At 45.0% G+C, this 22,958-nt stretch overlaps 3 long non-coding RNA genes across 3 annotated transcripts; 1 reads left to right on the top strand and 2 right to left on the bottom strand.

Annotated features, from left to right (window-relative positions):
- Nucleotides 1-282: 282 nt before the first annotated feature.
- On the top strand, nucleotides 283-12,359 carry LOC123384989. The gene is made up of 3 exons (XR_006596879.1): nucleotides 283-2,647; nucleotides 10,807-11,032; nucleotides 12,115-12,359. It is a non-coding gene; the product is annotated as an uncharacterized LOC123384989 (long non-coding RNA).
- Nucleotides 3,538-4,001, bottom strand: LOC109499035. The gene is made up of 2 exons (XR_002156144.2): nucleotides 3,811-4,001; nucleotides 3,538-3,686 (listed from the first exon to the last, which is right to left on the bottom strand). It is a non-coding gene; the product is annotated as an uncharacterized LOC109499035 (long non-coding RNA).
- Nucleotides 10,009-12,473, bottom strand: LOC109499034. Its single transcript, XR_002156142.3, has 3 exons — nucleotides 12,354-12,473; nucleotides 10,841-10,961; nucleotides 10,009-10,474 (listed from the first exon to the last, which is right to left on the bottom strand). It is a non-coding gene; the product is annotated as an uncharacterized LOC109499034 (long non-coding RNA).
- Nucleotides 12,474-22,958: the final 10,485 nt, after the last annotated feature.

Below are 22,958 nucleotides of genomic sequence, written 5' to 3'. Positions count from 1 at the left end.
TGCTCCTCCCCCGTTCATGCTCTGTCTCTCTCTCTGTCTCAAAAATAAATAAAACATTAAAAAAAAAAGAAAATGCCAACACTATATATAATGAAAGGTGAATTCAGAAATGCCATTGTAATGAGTAAATCATATTTATCAAGTGAATGTACAGAAACCGGTCATGTAGAAATGGACAAATCTTTCTGATTAAACTAAAAATGGCTCATCCAATGGCTATGCATAAAAACCCGCTATGCATAAAAACCCAGGATTAACAAATTCCTACGCTAACATTCAGTGTTCTTAGGAAACTTATCAGAAAATTAACCAGGAGTGAGGGAAAAGTAATTTACACTGGTAAAATTAAGCCAAACAGTGCTCATAGGATATCTGCACACTCATAGGGTAATGCATAATAACCTATTTGGTAATGTCAGAGTCACCAATGAAATTCACTTACACTTCTTTTGGTGTAATTTCGGATGGCATTTTGGGGTTATAAGGAAGGTGAGACCAGACATGCTGGCCCTCACTCTGTCACCCTCTGCTGCTGCTGCTCCTGAGTATAGGGTTTGTTTAACACACTCTGGAGCCTGTGCTTTCACGTGGGAGGGTTGGCTGGGCACAGTTTCCCCCCATCCAAGATCTTACCCTGTCTAAACCTCTCCACCAGAAAAATTGGGGAGTTAGGCAGAGGAAGAGAAGAAAGAACGGTATGTTTGTGACATCTCAATTAACAGAGAAAACAGCTGTGCGTTGATCTGAAACAATGTGCCATATGTTACAACCTCCCTTTATTTCTGTCAAATTGCACCATTAAGGAGTATATTCTGCTTAATTGCCCTCTCTGTTTTTATCAAAGGATGTGGGTGTCCTGGAAAGGTGGGAAGAGGAGTCCTCCTTTTCTGGCCATGTCCTTCTCTCAAGTGGGGGGATGCCAGGCTCAAGGGGAGAAAAGAGCTATCATCCCTGGAGGATGCTTCAATTCTGGAAGTGCCCACACCTTGTCGGCTCGGATGCACACCCTTTAGGAGGCGGAGGCGAAGGTGCCCGTGTGAGCCCACCAGACAACATGGCCGCACGCCCAGCTCCACTGCTCTACTCTACCTTTGCCTAAATCCTGCTCCAGGGCTCCTTTGAGGGCCAAAGAAGTGCAAGCCCACCGCGAAGATACGGGATCCCACATGCTTGGCCCTGGCCTTTCCTGGACCGGGCCATAGTGGGAGCTAGCGCTGTGGAAACATCCAGGCGCCCAGTCATTGCCTGGCCTCTGCCAAGTGTGCCCGGCCCCCAACCTCCTCGCCGCTCACCATCCCTGACTCTCACTGCTCTGTCACCCCTTTGTTCACTTCCTATATTTTCACTCAGATGTGGTTTAGTGTTTTCTTTCCAAGCCATATTTTGCACGGAAGAATGCTTTCAGTGAGCTGAAGCCCTAATTGCCAAATAATGGTTGCCAAAACATGTTATTTGGCTTCAAGCTGGTACAGAGCAAGAGGCGTTTTCTCCTTATGGAAAAAAAAAAAAAAAACCCACCAAAAAACACCCTTCTTCAGCAGCAGCCCAAGGGCCATTCGCAAACGCACAAACTCCTTGGCCCTTCCTCTAGCGGAAGACGGTGGCTGGGCTCGGGTCGCCGTCTCGCGGCGGGGGGCCTGGCCCGGGGCGGGTGGAAGCCGGGGAGGGGCGGGGCTCCGGGCGGAGGGCTCCAGGCTGAGTGGCGGCCGCCGGCCGGGACTTGCCTCCCACCGCCCCGCCGCACTGGGACGCGCCTGCCAGATAACTGCTAACACAAGCCGCCCAGCGAGCACGGGAATTCCAAATAGAGACAAATCTGGGGCCCCCGGGGGGAAGCTGGATGGAACCGATCAGTACGAGATATATCACTGCTAATTAAGTCCTGATCCCCTGGCTCCACTTGAAACAAACCAGGGAGGGATCAAGTTTTAAGAGCAGGTGCTAACTGGTTGCAAAAGACAAGTCCGTCACTTCAGGAGAAGGTTTTGCAGGTAGCTCCTCGAGGACACAGCGCGGGAGCCCAGGGCTTTGTCGAGAAAATCGGTTACTGGACAGAGCCACGGGCTCCTATTTGTCTTAGGACACCACACCGGTGAGCGCGGAAGAACCCTCTCGGCTGTAACAGAGAACTATTTTCCTATCCTCTGTTTCCCCCTTGAAAGCTGATTGACTCTCTCCTCAGATGGACAATGGCCTAATTTGCAGGCAAGTAAACACTCTCCTGGAGATGCCAGTGGCCGTTTCTTTTCCGCACGGACAATATGGTATTTGTTGGGGCTCAAATGCCAGTCCAGAGCGGGCCTCACATAACCTCCCACCCTGCTCGCTCCTTTCCCAGATTGTTTAAGTAAAACACATTCTGAGCACAAATGTGTAAATAAACTTAATTGCAAATATTTACGTCAAGAAGGTCTGAGAGTCCTATGAGGATTGTGTGTGTATGAAGAGCGAATAGGTGCTGAGTGTTAAGGATCTTGGATGGACACCTTATCTAACTTCTTCTTCAGAGACCTGCCCATACTCCAGAAGTCTTGGTTTTAAATGCTGGCTAACAGGGACTGGGCACTTCTGTGTGCCAGGGGCTCTGCCAAGTGTCTTCTGTGCATCAGCATTATCTTTTCATCTTTACAACCATCCCCTGAAGTAGGTAGGTGTGGCCTGGAGAGGGTAAGTAGCACATCTAGTAAGTGACCAGCCCGAGATTCGAATTCCATCAGAGTCTGTATTTTTAAACACGATGCCATCGTGTGTCCCAGCTTTGGCTCCTGCACAGAAATAGCAAAATGCATTTGCACACTGTAGGTGCCCAACAAATAGAGTCAATGAATGAGTGAACCAAAGTCTCAGGTGATATTAAGGATTAGCCCCAGGTTCACATGAAAACAGTAACCTGGGATGTTGTTCTAATATGTGTCAAGCCTAGCAGCCTGGAGATCTCCTATTTAGGGGACAATATTTGTATTGAGTAATAAAAAAAAATCATTCTGAGGGTCTTCCTTTGATCTGCGTGAAGAATGTTCTTAATCCTGACAGCGTTGGACTACATTTGGCACATTTTGATGAAGCTGCAGGCAAGTTGGCTGAAGTTGCTGGCAGTGACTCCAGGAATCATTATCAACATAATTTCCTTTTTCTTATGACATGTAATCCCTTTCCTAGCCTAACACCCCAATCTTCCGACGACTCTTGATATTGGGAGCCTGCTGCTTTGAGTCATGCATCTAACCTCTGAGCGCAGGCTTTCTCTGGAATGCATTCTGGTGTTCATTGTACTATTTATTCGTTTTATGGCAACAGAGCCGGAGTGCTTCTTTGGTGTCTTTCTTTGGATTGTGCGCATCAGTCGGCCCCATGCAAAGAGTGGTTTGGATTCTTGTTAGCACCTGAACTGACTTGAAGGATAATTTAGAGTTAAAACGTGGATGTTTATGAGAAACATTGTTCTGTGAATGTGAAAAGAGAAAACGATTTCACATGCTGGTGTTTGGAATTAGTACGAGATGAGAGGGGTTGAGCTCAACAGTAAAAGCACAGAAGTGAAAATGCTAAGAGGAGTTTTAATGGCTGGATTAGCTCTGATGGGGGCAGGAGGGCCGTGGTCTGCTTGCATTTTCCAGCGTTTCCACTGTCCTCTTGCTTCCTCCCTCCGAGTAGCCAGCAGTCCTCTGGTTCCATTTCCCTGTTGCCTTTAGGAAGAAAGAGTACTACTGTTGGCCAGTGCGTTTGTTTTGCCAGAAGGTTTAGTTAAAAGAGGTAACACAAGTAGAGTGATTGATTAAGGAAACTCCAGATCTGTAGACTCTCACTCACCTCCCGCCATCATTTTCTGGAACGTGGGTTTGCCAGCACAGCTTAACTGTCCCGCGACTGCTTTCGTGCTTTCCCTGTGTGGGTTCTTGTCTATGCAAACGGATTTCCCCAACTCTAAGAACTATGACCTTTAAAGTCTGCCCGAGGAATGTAAAAGAACTGCACATTTCACGAAGCTGATGTAAGATTTGTGTAGAACTTAAGGGAAAAAAAAACTGGAGGGGGGGGGTCGCACTGCATTTGTACAAGAGGCCCATTCAACAACACAGGATATGGCGAAAATAAAACAGGATTGGGTGGGATGCATGTTTGGGTTCTCAGGGGGCTGAAATCAAAGAGGTGTGCAAACTCTTCTGCATAAATCCCTGCCATCCGCTTTGATAAAGGAGATTATGGACTTGAAAGGTCGATTATATATTCTTAAGGAGAAATGCCAGGTTCTTGTTAATGTTTGTGCCTGACAGGCTCTTAAAATAGACTCGAATGAGCTAATCACATTGATGACCACGTACAGCAGTGGGGTGAGAGCTTAATACAATTTTATTACCTCCTATGGTCAAATATTTGCCTCATGAGACACACCTACTCCCCCCCCCCCCGAATAGTCTATTGTAAACAAATGGCTCCCCTTTTACAAGAGCTGAAATCTTTATGATGTTTGGGAACGCTGGAACCAAAGGGTAAACAGCTTATTTGAATCTTGTCTTTCATCCAGGAATGCTCACCAGTTGATTTTCCCCCTTTCTTTATCACTAACTATGCCCAAGGCACGTTCTAGAAAACTAACATTGGCAGGAGTTCTGTTCACGCTTCCCAGTGTTATTCCTGGGAATGACAAATGGTGGGTCTTTGAGAATTTCCCATGTAGTTCCAGCAGACAAGTACCCTTCTACCTTCAGCTCCCTTCTTGAAGCTGGAGCATTACTTCAAAGGCTTAAATCTCTGATAGAAAGAGGTGGGAGTCGTTTCTGATCATTTTGCTGCCAGGATTTAAGCCTACAAGATTTAAGCCTGACTGTTTACATGGCTCATGGAGATGAAACGAGTCTCTACCCACAAAGTGCGTTGTTTACCATCAGGTGGACACTAGGTTGATATCATTGCTCCGAATTTGTGCAGGTTGTGGGGCCATGTGACTCATTCAATTTCAGGTATCTTCATTTGACTCTTTGGCAGAGATATACATATTTAAAGAGTGAGATTTTTAAAAATGGAGAGACCATAGTATATATATATATATATTTTTCCCATTAATACGTGGTTAGATGTGTTTGTGTGCATATTCATGTCAAGGCTCACTTACAGGGTTGCATTTTGGAATTATTTAGGACCACTTAATATCACTCCCATTGTCAAAACTGTCTTAGTCTAAGCAGATGAAAACAATTGTGGCCTAAACGGGAATCATCTGTGTTCCAGCTAGCTTTCAGAATTAGGAAGGCCTACTTGATTCATATGTAACTTCTAAAATTTTGTTTGGCTTGTTAATCATGCTTAAATTCTATCAAAGGAAACATTGCTTTTGCACCATTATAAGCCTCCTTTCAAATTGTTCTCATACTTTTGGAGCCATATTAGTCACCATTGTACTATACTGACAGTCGGACTTAGAGTCACGTATCGTGGTAGGTTTAAGAAGTAATAGAAGCTGCTTCCTTCACTCAGGACCCTGAATCCACATGAATAAATAAGTAGAATAAAATGTGGAAAGTACCTTAGAGTATGTATGTATAGGGCTACGTGGGTCACAAAAGAACAGTCAGTGTTAACTGGGCTGGAGATGACCAGGAAGGTCTGTAGGAGGTGAGGCTTGAGCTGAGCTTTGGGAAGATACGTAGATGTTCACCGGTAAGCAGAGGGAAAGAGCTTTAGAGAGAGAGAGATCTGGATCTAGGCCCTACATAAAACTCTTTCTCTTACTGGCCGTGTGACTTTGTAAGAGCCACTTTACCATTTTGGCCAAATTTTCTCACCTGTAAACCGTAATACCTGTCTTGCAAAATTGCCAGAAAGATTATATGAGAGCTATACGGCAAAGTGCTTTGACAACTGGAAAATAGTCTTCAGATGTAATATATTCTTAGGGCACTGAATGCTTTTCTTTTTAAAAAAAATTTTTTTTTTCAACGTTTATTTATTTTTGGGACAGAGAGAGACAGAGCATGAACGGGGGAGGGGCAGAGAGAGAGGGAGACACAGAATCGGAAACAGGCTCCAGGCTCTGAGCCATCAGCCCAGAGCCTGACGCGGGGCTCGAACTCACGGACCGCGAGATCATGACCTGGCTGAAGTCGGACACTTAACCGACTGCGCCCCCCAGGCGCCCCCACTGAATGCTTTTCTAACTTTCAAAAGATCTTTGAAGATAACTGTGCTTATATGATGGGTGTGTGTGTGTGTGTGTGTGTGTGTGTGTGTGTGTGTGTGTTTATATAAAGTGTGACTGAGGCTGTGTTTGTTAAGTTAGGTTAAACTGTTGTCGAAAGTAGACCCAAATATGTATTATGGTTTCACACAATAGGAGTTAACTTCACACTCATGTGAGGGTCCAAGGCCAGTGTTCCTGGTCAGCGAGTGGCTTTCCTCCAAAGTGTTTCTGGCTGTGTATCCGAAAAGAAAAGGAAAGAGATTCGGGGTAAACGTCCAGCAGTGTTTATCACTGTGGGTAGATGCCTACGTCTAATATATGTGCACACTTCAAGAAGCGTGTGGACGTCTACCCAGAGCAGAAATCAGTACAAACAAGAATAATAAAAGCTCCTCTTTTACAAAAACAGCAATGCGTATTGGGTTTAGGAAAGATGAAAACCAGGGAAAATGGCCCCAGCAGAGAATGTCTTTTCCTATTTTGTATGTCATGGCACTGAATCAGCCGTTGAAAGAGATGGACGCCAAGAGGGAGAGAATGGTAGGTGGGAGGCTTTCCGCAACCTCATCTTTCCGAGTTTTATCACCGTCCTCTCTCCGCTTTCATGTGCCCTCCTAACATCTATTTCTGTTGGTCCATTGCTACTTGAGAAAGTCTCTCCTGTCTCCCCCTCCTTCAGGAGGCCCTGACCACCCAGGGCTTTAATGGCAAGAAAAGATCATGTCTTTTCCTCTCCACATGATGAATATACCAGATGAGCACAATTCCCAGGAATATCAGCTGTTTCAAAGCCTCACTAGATTACTCCATCTAAGACAAAGGAAAGAATGGGTAGAGTTCTTGGATCTGCTTACGTTGTGATACACCTACTACCTTTAGCATGCAGAGATCTCCGAAAGAGACTCCAGATTCTTGTATTGCTCAATGCCTCACCCCATATTGAGAGTGGAAAAGAAGACAAAAGCTACAACTTGCAGAAGGAAGGGGGAAACCCACAAAGAAGCCAACCTGACATTTATCAGTATGAGCTCTTTTGTTTTGGTGACATAACACACCATGTCAGTTCCTGGCACGCTTATTTTCTGGCTTGCCTCGAGTAGCAACAATGCCAGTTACTAGAAATACAGAAGCTATAAATGGCAACTGATAATATTATGCATATTTTTAATGACTTGAAAAAGTGTTTTCGGAAAGCTGCCTTGAAGGCTCTAGTTTCAGTTCTGTAAATCAAGGGGTGATAAGATTAAGCCGTGTAAATCTATGCCTTCTTGGGCTGGGATACCTCCAGCATCTGCCCAAGATTCTGGCTGAGTGCTAGGCAGCCTCTGGCCTTGTCTTTGAAACAGAAATTTGGGGGAAGCCCCAGAGGTGGGGGAAGGGCTGGACTAGTCCCGAACTGCCACCAGGATTCAGTCGCTATGGGTATTGGCCTCCACAGACTGGATCAGTTTGGAGGCCATTTGGCACTGTGGGCTGGGATGAATTCAGCACTGGAATGTCATTGTTGACCCTGACTATACACGAAGATGAGAATTAATCAAGAGTGCTTGCCTTCAAATATTACATATCAAACCCTGATCAAAATGTGGCTAACGGTGGCATCAATGTCTTCATTTATGTTTGATATTTTGGTTTTTCTCCAGAACCCAGAAATATGTATTTCCGTAGTAAACTTTTTGATGTGGAGAACCTTCTCAAAGCATATGAGAGCCCAAATCTCTGTTTTGAGAGTTAGTGGGAAGTATCAAAAAGTTCTGGCCTTGACCAAAGTAGCCTCTTACTATCTTGAAAGTGAATCTGTGGCCTAAATGCCACCTTTGATTAAGTTGATACAGTAGGTTGTGTTAGTTAGGGTTTCCAACCAACTGACATTCTTGCTCTGCTTCTATGTGACCACCTCTGATAGCATTGATATGATTTCTTTTTTAAAGGATCGTTAGGATACCACTCCTCAGGGTGCTGGGTGGCCCAGTGGGTTAGGTGTCTGACTTCGGCTCAGGTCATGATCTCATGGTTTGTGAGTTCGAGCTCCATGTCAGGCTCACTGCTGTCAGCACTGAGCCCACTTTGGATCCTCTGTCCTCCTCTCTCTCTGCCCCTCCCCCTCTCATGCTAGCTCTCTCTCTCTCTCTCAAAAATAAATAAAACTTAAAAAAAAAAAAAGGAAAAAAGGATACCACTCCTCTTTCTTGTCACCGTTCCTACATGTGTTACAAAGGAATAAGCAACTATTTGGATTTGCCATGGTTTGAGATTATCAACTTTTCCATTAATTAGTAGAATGGAGAATCTAGAAATTTCGGACACAAATAAAATTTCCATCTGGGTCAAATTGGTGTGTTTTTTTTGCATTGTAAATGAGGTAAATTTGAATATCTTGACACTAAATTCCACTAAGATGCTTTGCTGAGACTATAGGAATTTTTGGTTAGAACAAAGTAGAGGATTAAATTACTTATATTAGCTTTGAGAAAATCAGATAAATTTCCTAGTTAGAAACAATACAGGAAAAGCTTAATTTCCATAAAATTTACCCAGAATTGAAAATATTTTAGCATTAAAAAAAATCAAATTTTGTAACCCTTAATGGTCTGTGAGGGGAAAAATCCGGTTGAGGATGTTCAGACCTACGTCCTTTTGCCTTCTGCGACTTGCCTTTTTGACATTTTACTGTTAGGCAACCAAAAGTTGTTGGAATTCACACTCAAGCTATTTTGCTACTTGCTGGCAACTCCGGACAAAGAGTGGGTGGGGAAAACATTGGAAATCAATGATTTAAATAAAAATGTTGGATTGAATGGGTTTAATTTAATCCTTCCATCCCCGACTTCCAAAATCACATGAGAATCAGCATAGCCAGGAAGCCATCTTGCCTTTAAGGAACACTCAGGCCCGCCTCTTTGTGAACCCATTCCCCAGCATGGTGGCCACGCCAGAACCCTACAGGCAGCTCTGGCTGTGGAAATCACTCCCCTCCTCTGCCCCTCTGCCGCTCCCCTGTACCACTACTCTCATCTCCCCAAGTAAATATTAAGTCTCCTGAGGGCAGGACCTGGTTTATATCTGTTTTCTCCTGTAGTATTTATCACAACCTCCTCGTTTTTATTTAGTCGTTCTAAAAATGTCTGCTGGGTGAGTAAAAGTAGTTGGAAACTCATGAAATTCTCCTTCACCCCTTGATTTTTATTTTTTACCCCTATTCATACCTCACAATCTGCCCTTTAAAAAAGAGCATACTAATTTTTGTTTTCTTAATTAGTAAAAAGGGGAAAATTTTTTTAAAAATGAAGAGAAGCAATAAAATATCAGGTACAGACTTATGCCCCAATAACCTTCACTGTTATTATTTGGTATATTTCCTAGTAGTGCTTTCTCTATGTGTGTGTGTGTGTGTGTGTGTGGTACACACTTGTTTTGGGGGGGGCAGTCTGTTTTATTGCTTTAACAGTTTTCATGTCACTTTTTTCACTTAGTCACAAATTAACATTTTCCCCATGTCTTAAGACATTCTTGGTTATATTATATTCCATCATAAGAATATACCATAATTTATTAATGCTTATTTTTGAGAGAGAGAGAGAGAGAAAGAGAGAGTTGGGGAGGGATAGAGAGACAGAGAGAGAGAGAGAGAGAGAGAGAGACAGAGGATCCAAAGCAGGCTCCAGGCTTGCTGACAGCAGGGAGCCCGATGGAGGGCTTGAACTCACAAACTGCGAGATCATGACCCGAGCCGAAGTCGGACACTTAACCCACTGAGCCATGCAGGCGCCCCTATGCCATAATTTATTATTTAGACTCGCTTTCAAGTTGCAGGGTCAACTCAACCTAACTGAAGCAAAACGAGAAGGAGGAATATTTATTATCAGGTGACATTTAAAACATACCATAAATGAAAATAATCCAAGGTATATAGTCGTACATGCTAAAGTCGGGCTGGCTATACGGAGCTGTAAGGAGGGATTATCTCCGTCTGGACAATCAGATAAGGGGAATGGTTTTGGATCTGGGCTCCAAGGAGAGGTAAGAGTGATAATGACTTACATACTTTAAGTACTGACCGTGTGATACATTATGTTAATAATTTTACATACATTTTATGTAAACATACATAAAAACATACATACATTATGTTAAAAAAACATACATTATGTTAATAATTTTACATAAATTTTACGTCATTTATTCTTCTGAAACTTTGCTCTTTCCACTTAACAATCACAGTGTAATATTTTCCTGGTGTCTTAAGACATTTTCGGTTGCATCGTATTCCCACATTTGAATTCTGTGCATTCCATCCTGTGAAGACATCATAATTTATTCATCATCAGGCTCCTTTTAAGTTGCAGAACCAACTCAACCTCACTGAAGCAAAGCAAACGTATCGCATTTATCATAAAGTATTTTCATTCCCATTTCACAGATGAGAAAACCGAGGCTCGGAGAGCTTATGTAAACTTGCCCACGTTCTGTCAGGATTTTGACACGCACAAAGGAGTAATGGGGCTAAGCCGGGTGGTGGGGCCAAGGGAGGCAATTTACCAAAATAAATAGCCTTGCCAAAGCATCAATAGCCACATATATCCGTATAATGTCATAGTGAGTCTGTTCCTTGGGGTGTATTTCGTTAGGACCTGCCAGATGGAGAAGACAGGAAATGACTACCTTTCACGGTGGCTCTTTCATGTGGTTCCTTAAACAGCCATCTGTGCTACCCATTGCAAGGAACCGAAGATTTCAAGTCACCTCTGGAATCTTCTGTGTGACAGTTCTCCCGTAACGGCTCCTAAGTCAAAGATCAACGGCCACCAGACATTTTAACATAAAACCAACTTTTAATAAGTGATTTCTGCAAAGGTGGGTAATTTAGGTGACATCAGAGAAAGGGATACACACACACACACACACACACACACACAAACATTTTAGGTCAATTCTGTCTTCTAAAATGTGATGCATAACCTGTTATAAAAGGAAGAGTGTTGGCCAGACTAACATGCTATCTATGATGAGCCTGCCTTCTCCACTATCTGTCTACCTAGGACAAAAACATCTGTCTAGGACAAATGTGTTTAGGACTTTGCAGAAAGCCCTCGACACCTCTCCTGCCTCATTCTTGCCTCCTTGCATCATAACTCACAGTGCACGTGGGAAAGGTCTAATTTCTTAGTTTCCCTTGGCTCACTTGTTGCATGCGGAGAGCCACCAACTGGAGGCGGCAGCCCCCCGGGCTGCTGGAATGGCCACAGTGGGTCTGCCTTTGAAGTCCTACCCTCCAGTTATATCTCTCATTGCACCAGGCGGGCTGTGAGCAAGCCCGTTGCATGCAGCTGTCACCATTTAAGCCAGCGGGCGTTTGAAGATGTGCCGCCCCCCACCCCTTGTGAGGGAAGCCAGAATAGAACAAAGTGTGGTGTTCCCATGAAATCGTTTGAATGCTTGATAAGAGTGTGAGTCTGCACCTTTTCTCCCTGACGGGGGTAGGTGGGGGGAGGGGGGCAGAGAGGAGACTACATCCTCTCTGCAAACGTGGAACACAGGTAGCTGGAAGTGCCCCATGTGTCGACTATGGGTCCCGAGGACAAAACAGTTCGCATCTGGTAGGGATGGTGGTGAGGGCACCGGGAGGAAGAAGGGAGGGGAAGGCGGGTCTCAGCATTTCTGCAGGATTTGTCACAGGGGCCTCTCCCACGCAATGTTTCTCTCCTCTTCCCCTCTGCGTTCAGAGCACAGTTGAGACCCCAAATCCTCACCCTGCTGTTGAACATATGTTCCAAATGAGTGGTGAGATAATGTCGCAGCCGTTGAGGCAATAAGCTTCGGCTGTGGTTTTTGATTTCCTCACCGTGTCTTTATCACTTGACAAGTGCGTTGGTTTGTTTCATCCCTGGAGTGTGAGCTAGGACAAATTTTTGCCACCTCTTTTCCCTCACTCGCAGGTCTCATCCCTCCAAAGAAGAAAACAGTCTTTCAGAAGAAAGTGGCTGGCCGGAAGGGCGCTGCATTTGCCCAGACCTCCCAGACATCTCGCCAAAAAAACAAAACAAAACAAAAAAAAAAAACAACGACAACAAAAAACGCTTCCTTCTGGGTTGGTTTCTCTGTCGCTGCAAATACCACACACGGAGAGCTGGCGCTCGGCTTCTGGAGAGCAACCCTGTGTAACAAAACTACTTACGGGATCCAGGCGGGGGCAAGGCTTGGGCGATGAGCTTGACGGTCTGACTCTTGCTTTCACTGACCATCTGTCCCCCTCGGTGAGCCGTCCTTTCTGCCGACTTCACAGAGGAGCCAAGCGACCGACAGCAAATTGCTCATTTTCCAAACAAAAATGCAGACAGTAAGAGAGCCTGTGTAAGCGGGGGTTACAAATTGCTGTCAGGCCTGGGTGGGAAGCTGGGAGTCAGGAGCGAAGCCTCAGGTTCTCTGCCGCTGGAAGGAAGGGAGGCGATCTGTAATTGATGCTGGAAGGACAGCGGAGGAATTCCTGGTATGAGAATTGCCAGCCCCTCTCTGCATCTGCCGACACCATGTGGCTGGCCCCTTAGTGGCCTGGGAGATTACAGAAGGGGCTGGAAAGCTTGCTGTCTTTGTGAAGGATAAACATCTTCCTTCTGCCACCAAAGTGGTAGCAATTGTGGCTCCGGGATGGGAGGTTTCAAAACAAAAGTAGGCCAGTGCTGTTGGCCTTGCATGGCCTCCAAGAAGATACCGTCGGCTCTCATCAGACACCAATTTTCTAGTTTGTGGATTACCCAGACTTTCATTCTTCCCTTCTCCTTTGGCAGAATCAATCAAACAGAATTAGAACCGGACAATTTTTCTATTTGTAAACACTTCATAGAGAAGGTTTGGTTGCGGTAATGATTCAGGCCACTTACCAAAATTGAGTTTTCAGAGTGTGGGTGCCTGTGAGTGGCTTTGCCCTTTTGAAAGGAAGTCTGAGGGGGATGGAAAGCCTTGACCAACCAGGTCCCAGGTCTCCCCACTCCTTTCAGCTTAAGTCACGGTGAGGCCAAGAGGAGGATTAGGCCTGTTCCTATTTTAGCATTTTTGGTCCCCAGGGGGATCGTGGGTCCTCTCTCAAAGCTCCGGGCAGCATGATGGATTGGTGGGATGCTCTTGGTGAAATAACCTTTAGAGTTAAGAGGTAGGTTGAGGATTAGGACCCCCCAGGGTATATGACCGTCTGAACGTGTTGACTCCATTTTTTATACAAGGGATTGACGAGGCTGCCAGGCTGTTTCTTGGATGCCCCCGCAGACTATGTGTCATCCTGGAGCCCCATACCCTATGGACATGGTGAAGTGAATTCAGAAGGGGACTGTGGGCTTCAGTGGGCTCCGTGCTCTAATCTCTCCCTCCCACGCTTCAGCTCCATGGGCCACGGCAGCACTGGGCCAGGAGAGTTTAGAGGGAAATAAACCTGCATTTGAATTCTAGACTTGCCACTCGACGGGTGTTGTTTATCTCTCCTGAGGCGCAGTTGCCTGGTCTGTAAAATTGTGACAATCACGTCTATCACAGAGAGCTGGTGCGTAAGACAAATTAGACAAAGCTTGTAAGGTATCTAGCACCATGCTGGGTATATGATAAGCACCCAATAAGTGTAATCTCCCCCTTTTTATTCCTTATTCCCCCATGCCCAAGACCAATTAAGAAAAGGCGCTGACACACGTTTCAGTCATTTGAGACATAAACCTAAAGTTCAAGATGAACTGGAAGACCAGTTTGAGAGGAAAAGAACGGGTGCCATACCTAAAGCCACCCAATTACGTCCCGGGCCTGACACCCAGCGTGTGTGCGTGTGAAACAGGGGCTGAGCAAGTGACTGCGCGGTGGCCTCACTAACAGGTGGTTTTCATGGGGGATGCTCAGCTGCACAACCTGACGACTCAGTGTTGGAGAATGTGATGTTCAGGGCACGCTCTCCAGTCCACTGGGAAGAGGGTGGATTTGGAAATGGGGACAGCCAGAAACTCACTGGGGACATGGGGCATGAAGGAGGACTCATTCATAGGAGAAAAGGGGCAGGGACCTAACTATTGGGAATTTGAAATCCCCTGAGCGGAGCAATTCTGACCCTGTGAATGACCAGGACTTGCGAATTAATCCTCCCCCCACCATACACACTCAACTATGAAATGAGGGAGATATGGCTAACTATAACATGTAGAAAAAGAATTGGGGATTTTATCTGACTCAGCACAGGTGAACACTGTAATGTGGCTAGGATTCGAGGTAGCATTAACATTAATAGACGATCCTGTCTAGATCTAGAAAGAGGGAGAATAGCGCTTCTAGTCCTGCCTCCCTGGGGTGTGTGGAGACAACCGGGCATGTCAATAGGTGAGCAATAAGGGTGGTGAGGGGACAGGAAAGAGAGCCATCTAGAAAATTGTTGGAGGAAGTAGGGAGGCTTCAAAGGGAAAAAAAGTGCATGATAACTATATCCTCAAATATTTGAAAGACTGTCTCAGTCAGGGCTGGTGGTTGCTAACAACAGAAAATGCCTCTGGCTGTCTTAGTCAAAAAAAGGAATTTGTTGGAAGTTTACTGGGTGACCTGTAGGATCATCAGAAGACCGGAAAGCCTGGTGGGGAAAACACTCAGGAGCCAAGTGAGGCTGGCAGCAGAGGACTGAGCCACGGTCACGCTGTCAGAGCCATCTAGCGAGGGTGCCACCTGGTACCAGCACCGCACGCTGTGGCCACTGCTGCTGGACCTGCCTCCTTCCACCGATGGTTCTGGCCCACGCCGGCCCCTCCCATCCTCTCTCTTATTAAAAATCCTACTCAGAGCTTCCGATTGGCTATCTGACTGTATGTTGGCTGTCTGGGGATGAGTAGAGGGAATGCGCAGTCCCCTCCACATCCACGGTGGGATGGACGGCCCTGCCTCCCTCTAAGATGCACACAATGGAGAATAATTCCCAAAAAAGACTTGAGGTCCTGGGCAGGCATGAGCAAACAAAAAGTAAAACAAGCAAATGGACACTACAAAGTAGCAATGTGTGATTACTCACATAAAACCCTAAGGGGCACCTGGACGGCTCAGTCAGTTAAGGGTCCCAACTCAGCTCAGGTCATGGTCTCATGGTTCCTGAGTTCAAGCCCCACACTGGGCTCGCTGCTGTCCGCACAGAGCCTACTTTGGATCCCCTGTCTCCCTCTCTCCCTGTCCCTCCCCTGCTTGTGCTTGCTCAAAAGTAAATACAACATTAAAAAAAATTATAAAACCCTAAGATGTAGGGCAAAGATCAGTAAATATACGCCATTAAGAAGCAATTCAAAATATTTCAAGATATATTGCTAATGAACAAAACTGGGCCAACATGACAGAGTTGCCTTTGGTGGTAGTGAGTTCCCCATTCCTGGCAGAGGGCAAGAAGGGGCTCGTGGCCCCTTCAGTAGAAGTTTTCTGCTGTAAATAATAAATGTCTAGTAATAAGTCATCTAGTCATAAGCCAATGTATTCATTTCTAAATTATTCTGTCTACACTGTAATAAAGACGGAGAATACTGTCGAAACTCTCCTGTGGATTTTGACATTTCCAGTCTTAAACCCTAGACCTCGAAACAATTCACATGTGCTTGGGTACAGGTGTGGAAAAAGCTATGAACCCCTTGACATCTTCTAACAAATTTGGAGGCTGGGGGTTGGGGGAGCAGAGGGTGAGCATCTGTTTCCTCCTTCCGCACAAGTGTAAGTCAGTCATGGAAGCCAGGCACAGGCGGGCTGGAGGGTGGGAAGTTTCTGACTACTAGATTGGTCCCTAAAACCTCCAGCAGACTGCTAGTTAGAAATGGGCTGGGGGTAGAGGAAAGGGAGAGAGAATGCTTCTGATGCCAGGATAGACTTCCCACCTTCCTGCCACTTCCCACCCCCAAAGAGAGGCACTGGTGGCTAATTGCACCTGGCGCCCAGGGAGCGACATCTGGGGTCACTGATGTTTGGCCATTCCTCTGCCCAGTTCCTTTACTTTGTGTGCTTGGGTCAATTTCTTCTCTGTTGCCCATAAATATTTACAGCTCCCACATGCCCTTGCAAATTGGATTAATCTTAGCATATTTCTGGGACAGAGACGCCCCTGTCCAGCCTTGGGACTGAGGAACAGGCTGAAGGATTTTTAAAATTTCTTTACACTGAGTGAGTTCAAGGAGAGAAGGAGAAGAAGGGAGGGAGACGGATGGAAAGCAAATATTAAACATTTCTAAATGCAGGCCAAATATCAAAGGAGATGAGGGCTGAACATTTGGGGAGCAAACTAGGAAAGTGGGGCTTGCTGAAAGATGGGATCAATGCCCAGGTCAGGGTGTGAAGGGATTGGGTGAGTCCAAAAACTGATTGTACCATAATCTCAGTTCTGGAGAATGATGTCAATTAACTTAAACCTTCTTCCCCAGGTAAGGGAAAGAAGGAGATGCCTGGCAGTCTTTACAACGTTCAGGAAGTGAAACCCCAGATAAAGAAGTTTCTGAGCAAGGTTATTAGTGTGGATAATTACCATAATCATTCAGGTTTTATTTAGATTCATATGGTATCTTTGGTAAAGGAATTTTAAAGCAGTTGAACTGCCAGGCACTTCTTCCTTGCAAATTTTAAACTGCCTGAGGTTTCTATCTTTTCAGATATTCACCATTTTCTGTTAAGAAAATGCCTTCCCTGAAATGTTGCCTGTTAAGGAAATTTATCTTTTCCTCAGTCTTCGCAGGAATGCAGGCGATTAGCCACGGAGCCCTTCTCTGTCTAGCACCCGGGATCAGTCGCCCAGCCACGCAGAGGCCATTTGAATGGAACCACAGAATAATCTTCAGAAGAAAAAGCAAGCTCACGTGAGTAGCGGCGGCTCATTGTGCTGAGTTAAACACACCGGACGGAGTCTGGCAGCGGGGCGGCGTGGTGTTACTGACAATGGTGGGGCAGTGGCAGTGGCCGAGACATTGGTATCAGTCTACTGGAGCCCTGGTAATTAGTATTCCCTGTTGCATCCTAATTAAATACCCTGAGTGCTTTAAAATTTTTAAGTAGTTTTTGTTTTGTTGGCAGAAGACCTTTAAACCCTTTAAACCTAAACATTATGGGGAACTCCATTATATGAAACAGACAATAATATCTAAAATTTATATAGCATTTTTGGGTGCCCCTGCGTGTCTCAGTCAGTTAAGTGTCTGACTCTCGATTCCGGCTCTGGTCATGACCTCATGGTTCATGAGTTCAAGCCCCGCATCAGGTTCTGCACTGACAGTGAACAGCCTGCTTGGGATTCTCCCCCTCTTTCTCTCCCCGCCCCTGTCTCTCTCTGTCCCTCCTCTGCTTGTGCTCTCTCTCTCTCTCTCTCTCTCTCAAAAATAAATAAATAGGGGCGCCTGGGTGGCGCAGTCGGTTAAGCGTCCGACTTCAGCCAGGTCACGATCTCGGGGTCCGTGAGTTCGAGCCCCGCGTCGGGCTCTGGGCTGATGGCTCGGAGCCTGGAGCCTGTTTCCGATTCTGTGTCTCCCTCTCTCTCTGCCCCTCCCCCGTTCATGCTCTGTCTCTCTCTGTCCCAAAAATAAATAAACGTTGAAAAAAAATTTTTTTAAATAAATAAATAAATAAATAAATAAAAGTTAGAATTTATATAGCATTTTTCATGTACCAAGTTTTATATATTGATCTATTTAATCCTCATAATACCCTATAAAGAAATATTATTGTCATCCCTATTTACAGGCGAGGAAACTGAGGCACAGAAAAGGAAAGTAACTTGTCTAAGATCACACAGCCGGTAATTAGTAGGGCTGCTATTTGAACTTGGACAGTCTGCTTCAGAATCGTCTCGTGCTCATGTGGGAGTGGAGGACTGTCCGGGCTCTGGCCTTCTCCCTTTCTCTTTCTTCTCTACAAAATTCCTTGGGCTCTATGAAACCCAGCTCCAAAAGCTGCTCATACAGGAAACTGTAAAGAGAAGAGAACTCTCTTCTTTTAGGGATGAGTAAATTGAATCCCAGAGAGGGAAAGTGACTTTCCTACGATCTCACTGCCGGCAAACGAATGGTCACTTACATCCTCTTCTCCATGCTAAAGATTCACTAGATTTTCTCCTTAGAGGCACACTTGGCGCATTTTCCATTGAGAAAAATGCCTTGAGTGCATGTGAGAGTATCTTGAAGAGAGTTTAGATGGATGAAGGAACCTGATGAGAATCAAAATGATCAAAGAGCAGCTTGGGGAAAAACCTAAATTAATTAAATTGTGTCTTTCACGTCCTCCTACTTACACGAAGCCCAGAATAAGATGAAGGAAGATGAGACGTGAGAGAAAATGAGATGCAAGTCATAAACTGTCATCATTCATTTACTCCACAAATAATGACTGAGAGCCTATTACGTGTCATGGACTGATCACATGTAGGCGTATATCGTATGTCGCATACTAGGTGTGGAGACAGTGGAGAATAAGTCAAGTTCCTGCCCTGTTAGGCCTCACTTCTAGGATTGGTGGGGGCACGAATTAACTTTGCATGGCGATGGTATTTGGAGGGCTTAGAGCCAGTTGTCTTATGGCCGTGAGCCATCGGTCACTGGAAGACCAGGCGAGAGGACGGATGGTCTAGAACAAATCCATCACTATTTCTGAGATGTTCTTGTTTTCCTCACGGTGAACCATTAGGGGGTTTGTTTAAAAGATTTCTACCTTAACAATTTTAAGCTCTGTGGCTCACTTCATATTTCTATAGTGAGCACATGTAACATCTTTTATGTCTATGGAAGCAAATAGAAACCTTTCAGGAACCCATAGCATCTTTTTCTGTCTACTAACTCGTCAGGCAGTGGTCTATTCCATGGATGAAAAATACAATACTTCGGAATTCTCAAATCATTTCTAGAGCTTGCGGATGATAGGAACTTTAGTAACAGAAATGTGGTGGTTAATAATGTTATATTTTTATGTGGACAAAATGATAGTATATGTAACTATGCAATCATTCAGCAAATATTTATTGAGCCATCTTGTGTTAAATTGGAAGCTTCTGATTGTACATAACTGAAGCTCAAGGTAGCTTAAGCAATAAAGATAAGTTGTTGGATTATATGACTCACAAAGGGTTATTTCAAGCTTCAGGATGGGCTGATCGGGGCTCCGGTTCTTTAAACCTTCTCTCAGTGCTGGCTCCCCTCTGGGTACTGTCTTTATTCTCAGACTGGTTTTTCTCCTAGTAGAAAAATGCCTGTCTTACTTTAAGGCTCAGCACTGTGTCTTGAGTAAAAAAAGAATTTCTCTCCTAATTAGCAAACAAAAGTCTGGGCTTCACTCATTAGACTAACTTGGGTCACGTGCCTTCTCTAAACTTCTCTAAACTAATCACCGTGGATAGGAAATTGGTCTAGGCTATTTAGCGTCTGCCCCTGGAGTTGGAGGAGAGATAGACAATCCCATACAAACTGCACAGCTGCTACCCAACGGAGGAGAGGCAGGAGGGATGCCGCAAGGCAGCTCAGTTTTGCTTCAACCTACCATGTACTGTGCATACGCTGTGCTGGGCTTTGAGGGTTTCACCGCGAACCGTCCAGTCTAGCCAAACACCCATCAGCAGATCTTTAAAACCTTCATAGCACAGCTTTGAGATTCTTAAAATATGAGGTGGGCCCAAACTCCAAACTACTGTCCTGATATTTCTAGGGATTGCCTAGTCTACAGTGCACAGTGAAGGAACTGCATCAGGAGTCAGAGGGCTCATTCATTTACATCCCCAACAAGTCAATTTTGTGTAAGAAATCCAGAATCAGGGGAAGAGCAACCAGTACGTTCGCAACGAGGATTTATAGCCTTCTTATTAGACTCTGCTTTAGATTTTCAGGGGGAAGCAACGAAGCTCCCACAATCGGAAGAATATATTTAAGTATTTAGGTAAAGTGAACTGAAATAACCGATCTGGGTGATTACACTGTGTGCTCAACCCAAGTCTTAAGCAAGATGGTGTGTGGGAAAGAGGAGAAGGAAAGTTGTCTGCAAATATTTTTAGCCGCCTCTACAGAGTTTGCTGGCCTAGCAGCCTACACGTGTGATAGGACAGTCACTCGTGGGTGCACCGTGACACTGAGGCTGGAAGTGGGGATGAGAGTTAACGGAGGTATCCTACAAGTTTCGTTCTTCATACTTGGGGGTATGCAAATTCTCTCTCTTCAACAGGAACGAATTGTATACTTCCCTGAAGCGCGATCTCTCTCTCTGCAAATCTTTAAATTGCTATCTGAGTAAGACTTGTGAGCTGTATTTTATAGATTTTGAAATTACATGATGCTGTAACATAAACAGTGATCTTTGTCTTATTCACAGTTTTAGCTAAGACCCAGAGAAAGCTAGGATGCTAATATCAAACCTTATTCGATGAAGCTCAGTACAATCCAGTCCTCTGACTTCAGCCTACTACTGTTACAATCAATATCACTAACGAGACACACACCAATTGTTCCATTACCTTATGTTGAGATTCTTGGTCAACTTTGAGAGAACTGCAGGAATGTGAAAAATTAGGTGTTGAGGTTGCAAGAAAAGAATAAAAGTTTAAGCTATATACATTTCATTGAGCTCGGTTGAGAACAAATTGTACATTTTCCCAAGGAACCATAATTATAAAATAGGTAACGTGGAACAATGTTTCCCTTTTTCTCTGTCCGCCGTAACGTCGGGAGTGGGTAGGTAATTTTGGATCTCAGATGACTCAGTGAGCTAAAAGATAAATCTTCTTACGGAGGGCAATAGGGTGCATTTCACTGTGAGGGTCAGATCTCATAATCCTTTAGTTAAGAGAACTATGGATGCCCTCAAAGGCACAAAGGGATATAGCATTCTGCCTATTAAATGTGGTTCTGCATTAACCTAGAAACTCTTTGTTGATAACCAAATGTGTAGCAACCACATTTAAATTTCAGAACACTACAATTAGATGTGTTTGAATGAAGAAGGAAAAAAGGGAACCAAAAGCTATTAAGTGGAACTTTTAAAGTCATGGGTAGGTGCTATTTCAAAACAAACATGTCAAGTCTATCCCAGTTAAAGTAGATAGAACCCTCTAGTCTCTTCAGGAGTTGTACTTGGAATATGAAAGAGGAATTTTGTTTAGGGTTCTCCAGGTGTGATGTTTTAAAAAATTTTTGCAAATAATATTTTCAACGCAGTTGCCTTTGAACAGGGCAGTGGGGGAAGCCAAGTTAGGTTAACAGATCGACCATAGAAAATTCAAGAGGGTCCTTTGCAAGGTGAGAGGGAGTCTGTGGCTTTACCATGTGGTCGTGCGGCTCCCCCCGAGGTGCTCTGCCTGTTTTGCAGGGGTTTGTGGTGTATTCACTGACACTTAGGTGGCTGCGGGCTGAGGATGGCTCTTCTGTGGGCTCAGCCAGCTTGGCACGCTCTCAGCTCTGGGAAGTCCACGCTGGTTTACAAAGAGCAGGTGGGCGAGAAAGCCCAACACTGCAGGGCACATTGTGCAGCTGTGAGAGGTGGAATTCACCTCAAAAGGACCGGCACGGCTTTGAAAATAAATTCATCATTAAAACAGAAGGATTTCTGAGGCGGTAGACGAACACAGGGCTTGATTGGCTTCAAATTAACTCTTTGTACTCATCTTTCATTCATCCTTTAAGAGAACGTCTCTGCTTCTTGCAGAGAGGTAACACAAATAATCCTTGACATCTTTTCAAGGAGGAGAGTGCAATGTTGGAGCACTTAGGCTGCATCTGCTTTCGATTCCCCTGCGTCTTGCTGCTCTAATGTGTGGCAGGGAGGGACCCTGGCTGAGATTCCAGCACCCTGCTTTATTTACTTCACGTGCAGGATTGAGAAAACACTCAGGGATGTGTTTCTCCCTGGAAGGAGGTTCTGTGCTCTTCTGCAGGCTAGGGGAAGGTGGCGGGTGTTGATGGTTGCCCCTCCTTCCTCCTTTCCCTTTCTGCCCCCCTTTTCTGGCTCTGTGCTCTTCCCTGGGCTCTCTCCCTCCCTCCCCACTCCCGGTGAGGTAAGAATGGCCTTGCTTCTGTTCCTCTTGCTACTAACTTAAAGCCTGTCCTTTCCCTCTCGGAAAGCTTGTGATAACACGGTTTTCTCTGAGGGAGACTCTCTGTATATCTGTTAAAAGTATCTTGCACCCACGAATCCCATAAACAATTAACTGCAGAGCAGGCTAGCCGGTGGAAACCTTTCTGGCTACTTAAGTGAAGTTTCCTAATCCTTTTCTGCAGCAACCCAGACCGGAGCGCTGGGGCCCATTCATCTGCCGTTACTCCTCAAGCACTTTGATCTCAGGCCTTCATTACAGCTCATTTCAGCATTAAGGATGATCTGAATTCATGAGCTCTTCCCTTTCTAATAAGTGCCATTCACATCCATCCTCGGGAGCCACCACAGCTCACGGAAAACTGGTTCAAACCACACGCAGGAGAATAATGGGCCAGCTTCAAACACCAGTGAAATGCGGGGTTTTATTAGCCAAATGAACCTTTGAATGGGATGCTTCATTAAACAGGGGCGTCTCGTTTTCAGGGCACTGTTAAATCCACCAATTGCCACCCTGAGATTAGTAAGTGTGAGTCTTTCACTTTTTTCAGGTGGGAATCCTGATCCTGAGGTAGAGAAGAGGCTATGCCCGCTGTATCCAGGCAGGACTACAGTTGATTGGGGGTTTCTTCGGCTTCATAGATTTTGAAAACCACAGCTGCTTTTCCATGTCTTTCCTGTTTGATTCGTCTGGAGTGAATTGTGCTGCCCCTAAAAAGAACTTTCTCTTCTTTGCATTTTCTTAAAA

Source organism: Felis catus, chromosome B1, assembly GCF_018350175.1.
Source record: "Felis catus isolate Fca126 chromosome B1, F.catus_Fca126_mat1.0, whole genome shotgun sequence".
NCBI lineage: Eukaryota > Metazoa > Chordata > Mammalia > Carnivora > Felidae > Felis > Felis catus.
The sequence above is the reverse complement of the archived record's forward strand: the minus strand, read 5'-3'. Positions and strand labels throughout refer to the sequence as shown.